At 38.8% G+C, this 14,717-nt stretch overlaps 1 long non-coding RNA gene across 4 annotated transcripts in view; it reads right to left on the bottom strand.

Annotated features, from left to right (window-relative positions):
* LOC149782746 (uncharacterized) overlaps positions 1-14,717 on the bottom strand; it is a 130,464-nt gene that overhangs the window by 42,018 nt on the left and 73,729 nt on the right. The window lies entirely within an intron of this gene.

A 14,717-nucleotide genomic window follows, 5' to 3' on the forward strand; every position in this document is an offset into this window, starting at 1 on the left:
TATTTACTCGTCGATTTGAAACCTACGACCCCCGAGGATTTGCGATTTCGTACCCACTTGTTTCACCACTGGTGCCAAGACGGAGGGCCTGTCCTGTACACGTCTCCGTCCTCGACTTAATTTCACTCCACATAAAAAAAATCTATAAAAACCTCAGACCCTTTTTCGTCTGTCTCACACAACGTCAACATGACGTCCCTTCAGTCGCATCTTCCCGTCAAATTGATTCGTGCCTTGTATGGCATCAGTCGAGAAAAAAATCCACAAATACGAGCTCGTGTCTTAGAAGCTAGTCTCAAAGAAGTCTTACGATGGTTCACGGTGACGGCACGTCAATTACTCCAAGAGATCATTCAGATTCCTGATCAAACCAAACGCTTTTTCGATCGAAACAAAGTCGCTTTGGTCCAACTGGCCGATCCCCGCATCGATAAAACAAATCATTTTGAAACCTGGAGGGAGCGGTACTCTAGGAGGGGTCATCATTCGCTCTCTCTTAAGATGGGATCCTAATGCCCCCAAACTTCTCCCCAAGACAAAAGTCCAACGAAGCCTCAAGAAGAAAAAAACCAGGTCCCCAAGGAGAATTCTTGGATCGACGCTTCGCAAGTCATCGACTATAAAAAGAAGTGACCATCATGCACTTTCACACAGACGCAGCTACGTCGACCACTCCTTCACCCAGTTCTTCTGTGCAAGATTTACAAAAACAACCTTTGTGGGTGTGGTGCGGAGAACGTGTGCCTAAAACGCAAATCGTCTTTTTCTGCCAAATCTTCGTGGTGTATTGTGTCATCGGGGTAGCCATTGCCAATTTGAGTTTGCAACAAGGAGACAAACAATTGTGGACCATTTTATTGAGCAGTTGCATCTGTTACCTGCTTCCCAATCCCTCCCTGAAATTCTCCTCGAACGGGAACCTTGTGTCCAGTGCCAGTGTCAGTCACCACTCCAACAACAACCACAACCAGAACCCCATTTTGGGCGGAGACACGCCTCTGACGTCCAGTAACCCCTCGGACAGCCACAGAACTCTGGAATTATGAGTCACCAAAACCAATTTTACTTAACCTTACCCAGTGACAGTTCCATGGAGGTGTTTCCCAACAACACGTTGTGCTGTTACACGGCCAAATTACCTCAGGCCATCCCATTAGATCAAGAGCCCATTGGGAAGTGGCTTTAGTAGAAATGATTCACCCAACCCAAGTCCTCAATGTCCTTCCCAATCAAAAGAAATTTGATGTGGAAGTTTATGACGAGCGAGTGCAACAGTGGTTGGATAGCCATGGCAAATATGACAAGAAAACCCCTCCCACAAAAACTCAAAAGTACACCACCTATCACTTGTTCATTCCCCCAGGCTATTATTTTAGTGGTCAACATTTGGTCAACACCATAGCCACCAGGTTTAATGGCGTGTTTCTGAAAGCTTTGGAGGAAGCCAAAAAAGGTGTCGTCACCCTGGAATACCACAAAACAGCTCGTCGCTTCCTGATAAAATTTCCTAAGGGGGGTAAAATCATGTCTTTCTTATTTTGTCCAGAATTGTTTGACATGTTGGGCGGAGACATGAACATGAAAATGACCATAATGAACAAAAACGAATTACCCATCGTTTATGACAACGAGACTTTTAGCAAGTTATTTCGTACCCCAGTAGAACTGAATCAAGGACTGAATTTGATGTTCGTGTATTCCGATGTGGTGGAGTACAACGTGGTGGGACACACCTCCGTGCCGTTACTGCGTGTCATTCCTTTCAAAGTGGATTCTGCCGCGAACGCTGACGAGGAAGGTGGAAACACTTACTACGTCCACCGCGAATTTGTCCATCCTCACTATTTGCCTGTCAGCAAGTCGTATTTGGACACGGTCAACATTACTATAAAAGGAGATTTGGGACAAAATATTCCATTCACCAAAGGAAAAGTCACGGTGAAACTCCATTTTAGAAAACGGTTCTCTCACGACTCGTAAGTCATGTATCCAGTGTACCGAGGGGTTGCTCGATAGCGAGGACACGGTTTAGGAGATATGTTAAAATCGGCCTTTCGTTCGGTGGCTCCGGTGTTGAAACCGATGGTGACACGCGGATTGCACGCCTAGAAAGATGTGGCACTGACGCAAGGCAAAGAATTTCTCCAAAATGTCATCATCGACAAACAAAATCCTAAAGAAGCCTTCATGAGGGCAGGCAAAAATGTCTTGCTGCAAACGGGCAAAGACATTTTAGGCCGACGAGATACACCTATAAATACCCTGCACGCTACTGAGTCAAGGATTCAGCAAGGACAAGGCAGAAAGAGACGACGAAGAAAACACCCTTTCACCAGACTTCAAGCGAGAAAGATCAAGAAAAGAAGAACCGTTCGAGACTTAGACGTTTTCGATTATTGAAACACAGAACAAAATGATGCACCGAGAATCTTGCGCTTGTTCCAAGTCGGAACTGGATCTGTTTGCCATGCCCCCCACCATGATGACGATGCAAGAATCCCAGTGGGTGGAATTTCATCCCGTTTCCTCATTGACCGATTCCGCTCCCATCGAGTTTGAAATCAAAGGACAGCCCGAAGATTACATCGATCTGAATAGCAGTTACTTGTACTTGAAAGTCAAAGTTCAAGATAAGGATGCAAATGGTATAGACACTGAGCCAGTAGCTCCCGTCAACAATTTCATGCATTCCTTGTTTAGCGGAGTGGACTTGTACTTGAACAACAAACTGGTCAGCAGCAGCATGGATACTTACCCTTACCGAGCGTACCTGGAAAATCTCTTGACGTACGGAATAGACGCCAAGAACACTCATCTCAATGCCTGTGTGGTATGGGAAGCTGACAAAGCTAACGATTTTGAAAAATTCAAAACTGATACAACCAAAGACCACAATGCGGGATTTGTAGAACGAAGAGACAGAATCAAAGAACCCAACACAAGTTTAGAACTGATGGATCGTTTGCATTTGGACATGTGGTTGCAAGAGAAATATTTGCTGAACGGGGTGGATGTCCACCTGAGACTGCATCGGAGCAGTACCGCTTTCCATTTATTGGCTGATACTGACGATAATTACAAAACCAAAATCCAAGAAGCCAGACTCTACGTACGCCGTGTGGAAGTGTTACCCAAAGTGGGAAACGACATCAGTCAGACATTGAGCAGAACGACCGCCAAGTATCCCATACGACGCGTGGAAGTGAAAACTTTCACCATTCCTGCTGGACAGCGATCCATGATCGAAGATCATCTGTTTCAATAACAGCTACCCAAACGTTTGATCCTTGGTATGGTCGAGAATGAAGCCTTCAATTGAGCTATCGCTAAAAATCCTTTCAACTTTCAACCCTTCAACGTGAAGAAAATCGAAGTCAGTCGCGATGGCAAGACCTTGTGTACCCGACCTTTCGAACCTGACTTTACCAACAAAAATTACTTGAGATCGTACTTGTCCTTGTACGAAGCCACTGGTCAGTTAGGAACCAACACCAGTCACGGCATTAGGTACGAAGATTATGCAGGAGGCTATGCTTTGTGGGCTTTCGATTTCACTCCAGACCAAGGCAGCGACGAGGGACATTTCCACCCTATAAAATCCGGCCAGATTCGTGTGGAACTTCAGTTTGCTAATGTTCTACCAAACACGGTGAACGTCATCCTGTATGCAGAATTCGATAATACCATAGAAATTAATAGTTTGAGAGAAGTCATTCTAGACTATTAGAAGCTATGGAAGACTGTTATCCCTCTTTACCTAGTGGAGAAACTTTGGAGATGGAATGTGAGGAGACCATGGAAAAAGAAGAAGTGATCATGATGAAGTCCCGATGGCCAGAACAAGAAGCCCATTTAGTCTCCTGTTTTGCCAAACACTTGGTCGAAAAAATGACGGAGTTGATCAAGAAAAATTGCTATGGATGTCAAAACGATCCTCCCAGTCAAATTCAACACGATAAATGCCTAATGTTGAGTCAAGAAGAAAAATTGGACGAGTGTTTGGACGAAGCTTGGAGTCTCATCTCGGACGAAGACGTGTGGCACCAGTGGTATAAAGACTTGCGTGAACATTCTTGTCCACCATTAACCACTCAAGAGATCGATCGTATCGAAGCTCTCCTGAATCAGAGTGAGGAGACGAAACGAAGAAACGGTTATTTGTCAGACATTTTCAAGCAAAAGGTCAGGATCGAATTGATGACATATTATTACCTGTGAAGAAGAAGAAAACATGGATACCTGGGAACTTTATTACCTTTTGAACCACAGTTCGTATACGGCTTCTTGGAATCCTGTTGTCTGTGCTAAAGATGAACTCCCTCATCGCAAACCTCAAGACTATCAAGCTTACATGATCAACACGGACGAAAGTCATCTCCCAGGAACCCACTGGGTAGCCGTCTACTTTCCTCAAGAAGGATATGTGGAATATTTCGATTCGTACGGATTGCCCCCTTTGGAAGACGATATCATCGACTTTATGAGAAGAAATACTCAAACCACCCGATTCAATAATGTGAAATTACAAGGCACAGATTCCTTGGTGTGTGGACAATATTGCGTGTATTTTCTGCATCATCGCAGCCTGGGTTATTCCTTAGAACATTTAGTGACTCATTTTGATCCTCGTTCTTCTTCAAGAAACGATGTGAAAGTAGATCGATGGTTTTGTGACCATTATGCTTATCTTTTGTCTCAAGCTAGGAAACGTAGTGTCCATCAATGGCCTAATGACTTCCAATAGTGGAAATCACAATTTCATTCACAACGTTGTCAGCCCTGTTTAAGGTAGACTATAAATTGAGAAAAATTGTTTGATGTTATAATGTTGGATTATTGTTAAAAAATGTTAGAGTTGTTGTTTAGTGTTAAGTGATTATTGAATAAAAAATGTTGTATTTTGAAAAAAATGCCTTTGTGGTTTGTTGGATTCATGCTCTTTAATTTCTTACTATCCCTCTCATGACACTCACTGAACGTTGCGGCTCGAAAACCGTGTGGGGGATGTTTTCCTTCACGTCCGCGCTTTGACTTTAAGAACCGGGGGTTGTTTCCAGTCTAACCATCCATTGTCGACTCATCCTCCTACGAAGATGTGCTCCAAACTAGCTAAGCTCAACGAAGCCTACGTGAATTTGCATAGGGTCAGACACAGTCTGATACCGAAGCCAGAAGAAATAGAGAATGTGAGAATGTTAAAAGTCACTGAAGACCTGATAGAAGAGCTCTTCAGAGAAGAAGTGAACAGGGAGAAAGAAGAATGGACAGAGAAGTACAGACTTCAAAGACAGCAGCAACAGCAGCAACAGCAACAACAACAACAACAGCAGCAGCAGCAACAACCTGAACCTGACAGAGGCTTTGTCGATTGTCGTATCGACACCAAAGAGTTCTTCTTCTCTTTCCGAAGAAGCAGACCTATCGCCAGAAAGTCTATCCTCAGAGGACATCGCATTCTTAGAAACTAAAAAAGATTGCCAAAGCAAACAAACAAAATAAAAACAGCCCTTTTCAGGGCTACCCAATACTCAAGAAAAGAAATAACCATCAATTTGTCAATGTGTGTAGGTAGAGTAGTGTGAATATAAACACTAACTCTTTTTTAAAAAATGTGAGGGTATGTGTTTGTGTGTTTGTGTTTGTAAGTGCTCACTTACGTTGGTATGGATAGTAGATTAAAATGATGTCTTTTTTGGTGTTTGAGGTGTAGATTTGAGGTTAGATTGGATTGCTTTGCGTATGTGAATAGTCTATTGAAGTGATTAATGAAAATTTTTTACAATAGGAATGGGTAGTATAAAAAGTGAGTGAGTGTTTCTTTTAGGTCCGCGCGTTGTTTTTTGGTCATGATCTAGGTAAGATCAATTTTATGTTTTAGGGGGATGTTTTCCATCACGTCCGCGCTTTCAGTATAAATTGAAACTCGCTAGGCAGTCTAGCTACCCTTGCTGATTGATCAACACCACCAGAAGAATGAACACCAGAATTGTGAAACTGCTAGAACTCCAGATGCACCTGGAATATGCCAGGCGCATAGTAAATGAACTATCCGCGGAAGCCATAGTAGAAGAGGCAAGAATAAATAAGGAAGAGGAGGAGAGAAGAGAGAGGGAAGAGGAGGAAAAGAAAATAGGAGAGAGGATGACTTACAAGATACCAGAGACAGAGGATTGGGGTGCTGAAGCCAATCATCCCACCTCTGCACTCCCAAGAAGAAAGGTGAAAGGAGACTGGGGAAGAAGATGCGTGTGTGGCGCCAGGCCAGGAAGGTGCAATCATTAGATAGGTGCATCTGGAGTTAAAAAAAACCAAACCAACAGCCCTTTTCAGGGCTACCCAATACTCTAGAAAAGAAATAACTATAGATTTGCCAATGTGTGTGTAGGTAGAGTAGTGTGAATATAAACACTAACTCTTTTTTTTCATAGTGCGAGTGTATGTGTTTGTGTGTTTTGTTTGTGTTTGTAACTGCTCACGTAAGTTTGTGTGAATAGTAGAGTATGGGTTTCTTTATTGTTTCTTAGCGTATGTGAAGAGTATAGTCTGGGTTTTATTATACGAAATGAGAAAATAGGGGGATGTTTTCATTCAGGTCCGCGCGTTGTTTTGGTCATGATCTAGGTAATATCAATTTTATGTCTTAGGGGGGATGTTTTCCATCACGTCCGCGCTTTAAGTATAAAACTAACAGTGTTTGCCATTGGAGCCCATTCTACGGAATAAGCAAACAAGAAGATGCCAGCAGCTTCAGCTTTGTACAACAACCTTATGGGAAGTTGGTATTGGATGGTGGATGGGTTGAATGTAGCAGAAAGGCTTGAACAGGAATGGAGGCATGCAGTGACAAAAGACTTCGTCTCAAGACAAGTAACCAGCCTCCACTTAGCCATCGATATTGTAAAAGAAATGATAGAGGATGAGGAGAAGAGAATCAGAGGTTTAATTAACCCACCGTATGTGAAAGTGGGTAAGTTGAAAGAAGCGATAGTTTATGTGACGAGTGTAAGGTGTTTTTTAGAAGACATTGTAGAATGGACAGATTGGTCTTTTGTGAAGTGGGGCTTAGACAAGCTTAAGAAAGCGGAAGAAGTAATGAGGAATGTGCTGACCGAAGAGGTCAAGAAGATCAAAGAAAAGTGGTCAAAGGAAAGAAAAGAAGAAGAAAATAGAAAGAAAAAGGAAGAACTAGAGAAACTAAACGCAAACTGGATGAAAATCCAAGAGAAGGTCCGAGCCATGGGTCACCCGGACTGGATGCCAGAAACAGAAAAGAAGAAGAAAGGAATGATGGAAAAAATAAGAGGATGGTGGAAGAAGTTAAGGAGTTAGAAGAAGAAGAAAAAAAACCAAAGGCCCTTTTCAGGGCCACCCATATTTCTCGAAAAGAGAATGACTTTCCATTGCCTACCCCCTTTTTTTTAAAAAAATTTAAAAAAAAAAAAAAATCCCATATTCAATTCCCCTTGTCCCTAGACAGACCCAAACTCTATTGACCATGTTCAATTTCCCTTGTCCCTAGACAGACCCAAACTCTATTCCCATGTAATGCTAATTCCCCTTGTCCCTAGAGTTGCCCACGATTTTTCTCCATGTTAAATTTACATAGTCCCCAGATTTGCCCAGGGGTGTCTGTAATGGTAATTCCCATTGTCCCTAGGGTGCCCCTATTAACTACTAATAATCTTCAACAGCGGGTGATTAAATAGGACTATGAAGTGTACACCGGCTTTAACCTGTTTATTGGGTCATTTTCAGAGAGGCTTTTGCTTATTATGGAGTGACGATAGAGATATAAGAAAATAAGGTTTGTACCGAGAAACAGTGAAAATTCAAATGAAGAAAAGTGATTATTCAAAATTAATTTCATTGGCATAGTATATTACACTTAAAATGATTTCAAACGTGAACCTTTGAATTAATTGTCAAGTAATTAATCAAATAATCAGCTTTCACTCAGAAATTATTAAATAAAATTATGATTATAAAACTGATCACTAAATCAACTTTTATCTTTTCAGCAGGGCCGTCTAAACAACATTGTAGGCTCTGGGCAAAGCAATGTACTGGGGCCCCCTACCGGCCCTACCCACCCACATGAATAAAAGGCTAGAAGCGTGAGGCCCTGGGCAACTGGTCAGTGTGCCCATGCCTTAAGACGGCACTGCTTTTCAGATTACACTATGTTGTCTTTTCTAGGTCCATTACATTTCTCTCTGGAAAATGTTTCCACATGCGATAACAGCACTAACAGGCATACAGGTATTTTTTTGTTTCTTTCTAAGATCCATCGGAGAGCTATTTATGTGTATTCGTTTCTGAGTGGGTATTGTAAACTGCTTGTTGTATGAAAGCTTCAGTCTTTCACAAATGCGTGTCGGTGAAATCTTTAAGCTATGTTCCACTAAATCCAGATGACGACGTTCGACACTGTCACAGAGGGATAAATTTAGTTTAAACTAAGAAAGTAAGTACTGTCTTGTTTCTTTTTTTCCGCATGCAAATATTTGTATGTTACGAATTTCAAATTCTTTTTAAAGGGCTTAACACAAGTACTTTAAAAATGCAAAATGGATGTTCTAAGATGGTTTCACACGAGACGAATATGAAATTTCTTTGCATTCAGAGTTATGACCCTGATGACATGGGAGTGACGTCAGTCGTATCAATAAGACCTGGTCTAGTATAATCGGCGTAAAACCTTGCTTGTTAAGACATTTATATCATTGGCGATTTTGACTATCAGTTAAACAAATGGTTCTACATGCCCAGCATGCCTGGCATTACATTTTATGTCTTCAAAAACACCTTTGAGTTCAGAGGAATGTTTGGAAAAATTGTCTGCATGAAGGTTGACTGTAGAATGTTTTAATTTATTATCGCCTTTGATGCAACAGCAGGAAAACACAAGAAAGTGCCTTAATATTAATAGCAGGATAGATTATTACTCACATGGCAGTTTATATATCATTTCTATAGATCGAAATTGTTTAGCGCATTGCCATCAGTACAAAATGTCTAGCTTAACGACCTTCTGTTGTTCAAGACTAGTTACATTTCGTGTTTACAGTGAACAGTCCCAATGTTACGATGCATCATTAATCATTATCTATCATCGCCACTGTATTGTTCATTAAAAAAAACCCGATGCAGTTATAATTGAATACATCTGCATGGTTTGAATAGAGCATCAATTCCACTCGGCATAAGTCTAAATACCACTTTATTTGTTTTGACCTATTCTGTAAAGATATTATGAAGATTATAAACCTATTTACGTACTTTTTCTAAATATATTGATATTGCAGCTTTAAAACATATTCAATCTAAATGTCTTTATACATGGCAGTGTTTATTGTATGTTTTATAATAATATGGATATTTTTTTCATTCTCTTTTGTCTACCCCCGGTCGACTGTATTATGTCTGTGTATTGATATCTTTTGTTCATTTTGGAAGGATTTTTAAAGTCATTATTCTGCTTTAATTAACATTAGTACCAACCATAAATTTGTTTCACTGTCTCTGTCTCTCTCTTCCTTTGGTCGGTTTGACTTAACATTTCCCATCATTCTTCATAGGTCCTGAGACGTTGTGATGTTACATAAGGGAAAATCATATATTTTCGTTTTTTTCATGGATTTTCGCCCTTATCTTGATACGATGGTCAAGAAAGAGAGAGGGGGGGGGGAGGGGGCCTTTGGATATTTTCATATTTAATTAATAATAATCTATGTTTAGAACCTTATAATAGGTATTTAAAGGAGACTAGAAATCAAAATTTTCCTTTACCGTATGTAATTCTTTACAGATTTTAATTCGACTGTCATGTTTGTAAATTAAATATCGTAAGAGGGTAGTGATTTTATTGCATGGAAGATACCACGATTCCGTAAATTGCCGAGTTTTTCCGAGTTTTGATGAGACGACAGATCACGTGGTACCGTGACGCTATACTAGCCAGTCCTCGAATACAAACATAAACGTTGGCGAGCGAGGCAGACAGGAGACCACATTTGGGTTGCACATTCAAACGTTGAATCTGCAGTCTGATATAATAGTTTATGTACTGTACTGGTCAGTGCTAAAATAAATGTTTTAGGCACAGGGCCCGGGCTGGTGACTTAAATAAACTCAAGCCCTGACTGAAATTCCACAATCCCGGACAGTTCATACCTGTCAACTCTCAAGCCGGGAGAAAAACCTCCCGATTTTGGGGGTATTTCCTCATCTACATCCCGATCTCGTAATATCTCTAAATTTTTCGCAGCGAAGTCCCGATTATTACATTATGTCTGTCAATTTTCATTTGTCAGAAGAAAAAAACCAACCCCAAAACATTTATAAATAGATATAACGTATGCAATCCACAGTCTAAACTGCCACACTGCAGACATCGTAGTGATATAACTGAAAAATTGTTAAAGCTACGTTAAAAATTCAAATCACACGCACACACGTCTAAATCCGGCACTGGACGAAATAATTAATATCACACAACATTTTTTTTCCCTTTATTTTCTTCTTCAGTAAATAGAACGTGAAAATTAAACATTATTCAAGTAAATTTCAGATGTTTTTAAACAACTACAACAGTACTATAGTATACAAAAATTAAAAGAATAAAATAGTCAACAATTAGCTTAAATGAATGATCACTGTGAAATTTTCTCTGCAAACAAAATCGCATCTCCATTTCCGACAAAGAAACTCGGCCAGTTAACACCTGACATTCCTCTACCGTATATGTAAAGTTTAATTACCATGATTAAATTACAAGGAATAAAACAAAATATACCATGCAGTATATGTGGCTCTAAAGAACTAATTCTGAATAAATATTTTGTTCAGCAAACAGTGTTACATGCATTAAGACTTAAACCTGAAGTCCATGGCATCGTAAGTAACAACAAAATAGGCATCGTTTATTTGGCAAGCAATTGCTGGTGCTTACACATACACACACTGTCGAACATGGTTTCTTTGAAGTATGTCCGAAGGGCAGTCCTTTTCACAAAATCATTTCAAGGATAAGGAGTATGTTCATTAGTCACACCGGCTTTATTGTTTGCGTATTTAAATCAAAACTTTAGCTATTTTGCAATTTAGCCAGAGCTGACCAGAATATGCAAAATGGGCTTGTCCTGGGGGAATAATAAGGCGTATCACATGGAGAAAAGGTACGTCCCATGGGCGCTCGCACATTGGGGCAAGGGGTTGGGGGGTTGGGTCAATAGTCTCCACCCCACCCACCCCAGTTTCTATTGTCAGCCATTCAGTGTGAAACTTTTACCTCTTTTCTTTTAATCGCTGCTATTTAAACTGCCCAAGGAATAGTTTTATATCAGTTCCAATCATTACAGAATACCGTTTATACATACTACATGTATACAATGATTTTTTTTTTTAAATTGTAATTTTTATAAGATTACTGAAAATTGTGTTTTCCCGAAACACGACAGGTTTAGAATCTTACTTTTGGCAAAGCCTCAATTTGATTAAAATCAAATCTAAATTTCACCTTGGACAGTAGTGATTTGATTTAGATTGTGCCGTGTTAAGGCATGTATGTCAACATCTTGAAAATACATTTACTCATTTCACTCGGGCGATCAAAGTTTCCTCAGGCAAACGATTTTTGTTTCGACAAGCCTGACGGGCACCTCACTTTGAATACAGGATGGGTCGGAACTAAAACCAGAGGGGCCCAGGGTGTCGGGCTATCAGATTTATTTTTAGCACTGCTGATGTAGATAAAAGATCTGTGAACTGATTGTTGTATTTTGTGGTCACTTACTCGGCCTTCTGCCTATTTTCGTAACTCGCACGTTTAACACTTTTCCCAGGATTTAAAATATTCAACGTATTGTCTGGAACAGCGCTAACTTTTAGTCTAGGCCTAGCATTTGCGTATCCTTGAGCTGCAATTTTTTCAGAATCCCTCTCGTAACAGTCCTTTAAGAAATGTAACGAGCACAGAGTGCTGTATGGTGTTGCTTTGAAATCGACTCGTTTGTAATAATGTATCCATTCTTTCATTATGCCTTTATCTTTCGGAAAAGAAAAAAAAAAATGTTGTCCACAGGCTTTTCTTAATGTTCTATTACACCAGTAAGCAACGCAAAACGGTATTGTCTTTTACTCTGGCAACTCCCACTTGGGCTGCTGGAGTCGCTACTATGACGTCACATCCCGAAAGTAACCGAATAGGCGCGGAAATTTTGCATACGAGGTCACGGAAATTCAGCTCCTAGAAGATAGGCCAATATTTTAATATTGGCATTACAGCCGCAGATGATACTTCAGAATAAGGTTTTCTGCTACAGTACATTTATTATTATGCTATATTTCCATTGGTTTCTGGTCTCCTTTAAAAAAACAACATCAGCAAAGCCTTAAATTCATTACATATGTGTGCCCCGTAACCAAGACATTTACCTTACTGTGTCAACCAGCAATTGCAACTTTGTATCATTGATTATATAAACACTTTAGATGGGTCCCAAAGGAAGTGTAAACATACCGTTATGAAGAACGATGTTGTAGGTTACTTGGTGCAATTTCAATTTCAATGTTTTTTATCCAGCCCAATTTCTTTTTCTCTCTCACTACAGATTTCTGCCCATTTTGTCCCTTGTGCATGAGAAGGGAGGGGATCACGGAAAAAGAAGGGATTGAGATTAAATTGTGTACCATGTTAAATGCATTTAGAAAGCGGAGATTATTAATACTTTATACCGTTATTTTCATACCTCACTAATGATAAATGATCACAGTTTGATATACCAATAGTATATGTATATCAAATTGCTTTATACCAACACTTTAAAAGCCATGTTACTTTCAATGTATGTATGTATGTATGTATGTATGTATGTATGTATATATATATATATATATATATATATATATATATATATATATATATATATATATGTGTGTGTGTGTGTGTGTGTCTGTGTGTGTGTGTGTGTGTGTGTGTGTGTGTGTGTGTGTTTGTAAAAGTACATTACGTTTTAGCAATCACTTCGGTTTTGCATGTCAATTCATCCAAAAATATGTACAATTAAATCAAAATAAAACAAGGTGACATAAGATAAATTCCAGCTTTGCATGATTTACCTTTATTCATATATTCATTTTTCACATGAAGATTGATAACATTTATAAGCATTCGTTTATATGATACGCATATATTGAACAAAATTAAAACTCTTTCTCAAATTCACTTAGCAATCCGAAAATCAAGGAATCTTTTTATATTTACAATCATAAAACAAAAGGTATCACTGAACTATATATTATCATACATATAAGTGAATATTAAATATTACATAAAATAATGCATTTTCAGGCAGGACACAGGATTAGACATATAAAAATACTTTTGTTATGATTTTACACAACCTGCACAGTAATAAAAGAATTTTTATTTTAAAAAAAAAAAAAAAATAGCTGTTGAAGCGAAACATGAGAACAAAAGAAAATGATAAAAAATGAAATTAGAGTGTGAAATTAAGATGTCCTAGCATATATAACTACATAAAAGTTTAGAACATTAGCTAGTTAAATGTTCCGAGGCAAGTTACATTAACATAACTTAAGGAAGACCACCCTTTGCTAGAGTCAAGCTGAAATAATTATGCAGAAAAATTATACACATTGTTTAAAAATGTTACATACTGAAAGAACACTCACCTATGTTCAAATAAAGACAGATAGTATATGAACACATTGCGAACAAATATGAGAAATCAACTTAAACAAGCATATTTAACATACAATTGTTCATCGTGGAAAAGATTTGTCTGAAGCTGGAGGCTTCGGTAATATTATCTCGAAGACTTCCATAGTTTGCGATTTTGAACGTGGGATATGATAGTCTAGTCCATTCTTTACTTCTCTAAATCAATAAATTTAAATATAGTTTCGAGCCCCGGTGCGTAGATTTTGAATGTCTCAAGAAAATATTTCTTCTTCAGCGCATTTGAAGTGATGTTAGATGCATATCTTGAATGTTTAAAGAGCGTGCGCCTTCTTTTGTGTATTTAAGCTGATGTAAAGTTTTCTCAAGATTATACGTATGACGTTAATGATCAAAAGGAATCATTATCATCAGATTTGAGAAACAGGGAATAATTGTTATTATCAAAATGTGTTTTGTCCTGAATTAACTGTAAAAGTGCCAGACAGAGTATCCCTTATTAAAATCGCATAAAATCGAAGAATACTAGATTGTTTATTATCATCCAAGAAAGGAGTTCGCCTAAATTAATCGCCCGTTAAAGGCCTTCAAATATGTCCAGGTAAGTGATATGTCTAAACTACCTAAGTTCACAATCAGTTTTTGCATGATCTTTACACATGACGTTGTTAGGTTAGAATTTAAATATGACCGCCCTTCAGCTGTGATCTAACCTTTGCATTTCATGGATAGAAAACCTATGACAAAATATTATACACTCCTTTTCAGTAATAACAATTTAGAATCGGAAGACCATTACGCAGATTATGTTATGAGTTGTCGTCGAAATAGTTATAAATAAGACTTTACCTTAGAAAGTAGAAATTATAATTACTATAAATACTAAAGAAGAAGGCCTTTTCTAAAGCTTAAAAACAGAATGTGTCCCGTTGAATCCACCTCTAAAATTAGATAAAAATGCATTTTGTCATTTTTTGACGCATGCGTTCAAAGTCATTATTCCAACAGGACTTCA

This window comes from Sinohyriopsis cumingii, chromosome 15, assembly GCF_028554795.1.
Source record: "Sinohyriopsis cumingii isolate HCF-2022 chromosome 15, ASM2855479v2, whole genome shotgun sequence".
NCBI classification, from domain to species: Eukaryota; Metazoa; Mollusca; class Bivalvia; order Unionida; family Unionidae; genus Sinohyriopsis; species Sinohyriopsis cumingii.